This window comes from Orycteropus afer, unplaced genomic scaffold (genome assembly GCF_000298275.1).
Source record: "Orycteropus afer afer isolate SDZICR_OR568_19922 unplaced genomic scaffold, OryAfe1.0 scaffold00794, whole genome shotgun sequence".
In the NCBI taxonomy this organism is placed as follows: Eukaryota; Metazoa; Chordata; class Mammalia; order Tubulidentata; family Orycteropodidae; genus Orycteropus; species Orycteropus afer.
In genome coordinates this window covers 454,811-457,241 of record NW_006922381.1, presented here as the reverse complement: position 1 = coordinate 457,241, position 2,431 = coordinate 454,811, and the positions used below count along the sequence as shown (strand labels likewise).

The 2,431-nt window shown below is 39.5% G+C and overlaps 1 protein-coding gene across 1 annotated transcript in view; it reads right to left on the bottom strand.

Moving 5' to 3' along the window:
• LOC103211795 (histone demethylase UTY-like) overlaps positions 1–2,431 on the bottom strand; it is a 398,135-nt gene that overhangs the window by 227,615 nt on the left and 168,089 nt on the right. The gene's annotated exons all lie outside the window — the stretch shown is intronic.

The window sequence follows — 2,431 nt, the reverse complement described above, 5'->3', positions numbered from 1 at the left end:
TAGCCACTCCTCAGAAGGAAGGTTGGGCAATCTACTTCTGTAGTGATACTGCCTCAAAAACTCAAGGAGGGGTAGTAATGAATCGGGTCCAACTCGATGGCACTTAAAAACAACAAAGCATGATGAATCAAAGAAATTACAACTGAACCACAATGGATAATCAAAATTAAATTCTAGCTATTTGAATTGATGTGACTTTCATTTCTCAGTGAGAAATCTCTTCATCTCTTTTCTCACATGAGAACTTATAACTATGACACACAAAGCAGTACAGTATGAATTTTTTTAAAAATAAGTTCATAACAATCATCAAATTCTGTCAATCTATTTCTCTCCCTCTGTCAATATCTCTGTCAGCTTGTCATTCTCTCTGTCAGTCTCTCTCTCTCTCTGTCTATCTCTCTCTCTCTCTCTCTCTCTCTCTCTCTCTCTCTCTCTCTCTCTCTCTGTGTCTTTGTTGGTCACTCTGCCTTTCTCTCTGCTGGTCTCTCTCTCTTGTCAGTCCCTCTGTATCTCTCTCTCAGTCTCTCTCTCTCCTTCTGTCAGTGTCTCTCACTCTGTCAGCCTCTATGTCTCTCTGTTTCTTTTGGTCTCTGTTTGTCAGTCTCATTCTCTCTCTTTCTCTCACTCTTTGTCACTCTCTTTCTGCTTCTCTATTTCTCCCTACTTCCCCCTCCCTCCCTCAGTGCTTTCCTCTCCTATTTTTCTCTCCTTCATTATTTCTCACTTAATGCCATAACTATAACACTTACCTGGAAGGCTTGTCTAAATTATGAGTTCCTAAATTCAGCACTTAAACATTTTGATTCTGTGAACTTGAGAAAAAGCCTGGAAAGAAGCCTTTCTAGTAAGTTTCCCTTCCTTTCTAAACATGTTTTGCATCCATAATGAACAACACTGCAGCAGACACCATAAATGCTTTTCCATAAAAGGTAAATGTTACCACTGAAATTGGTAGTGAACTTTGAAATAAAAAACTCTTAGAAACAAACTTATTACTCTTACATATCACTCTTACGTATTACTCTTACATACCAACCATTAAGTTATAAGGTAGAATAAAAGTAATATTTTAGAAAAAGAAAATCCTATTAAAGGACAACAAGCAAAACAAAATACAAAGTCCTGTATATATGAATAACCTTTTTAATTACAAGGATTGAGATATTTTCTTCTTCCTCACTTCTCCCATCTCAACACAGCTTTCCTTGCTAGTACAAGTTCAGATATTAGAAATTTCACCTTACTACACTATTGGTGAGGAGCCCTGATGGCATGGTGGTTAAATGCTCAGCTAACTGAAAAGCTGATGGTTTGAACCACCAGCCACTCCACAAGTTGGAAGGTGTGACAGTCTGCTTCTGTAAAGATGGGTTACATCTTCTATAAAGATGGGTACATGGGTTTCTACGAGTTCAAGCTGACCATACAGCACCTAACAACAACAACAACAACAACAAATTACTTACATCATTTGGAGCATTAATAATAGAAACCTGTAAGGCAGCTCTACTCTGGAATTCCATTCAATGGCAAGAGATACATACTTATGGAGGAAAAGGCATATATTATTTATTAGTGCTCTAAATGACCTCAGTCATTTCTTTGTTCTTGTTGTTGTTAGATGCTGTAGTCAGCTTGAACTCATAGAAACCCATGTACAAAAGAAAGAAAGAAAACACTGCCCAATCATCTGCCATCCACACAGTTATTTCCCACATGTGAACCCATCATTACAGCCACTTTTGTCAGTCGATCCTGTTGAAGGTCTTTCTCTTTTTGGCTGATCATCCTTTTACTAAACACAATATCCTTCTCCACAGAATAGTTCCATCTGACAACATGACAAAAGTAGGCAAGATGGTCTGGTCATTCTCACTTCTAAGGACATTCTGCCAGTACATCTTTCAAAAAAAAGTCTGTTCATTCTTCTGGCTGATGTTGTTGTTGTTAGGTGTCACTGAGTCATTTCTGACTCATAGCAACCCCGTGCACAGCAAAACGGCTCCAACTCCATGATCCTGGATATACTTGAGCCCAATGTTGCAGCCACTATGTCAATGCATCTTATTGAAGACCTTCCCCTCTTTTGTCGACCCTCCACCTTACCAAACATAACATCATTCACCAGGGAATGGTCCTTTCTGATAACATGACCAAAGTAGGTGAGATTAAGTCTGGCCATTCTTACTTGCAAGGAGCATTTCAGCGGCACCTACTCCGGACAGATCTGTTAGTTCTTTAAGCACTCCATGGTACTTTCAGTATTTTTTGCCAGCACCACAACTCAAAAGCCTCAACTTTTCTTCGGTCTTCTTATTCAATGTCCAGCTCTCACACGCAAATGAGGCGATTGGGAATATCATGGCTTGTGTCAGGCGCACCCTAGTCCTCAAGGAGACATCCTTGCTCCTCAGCACTTGAAAGAGTT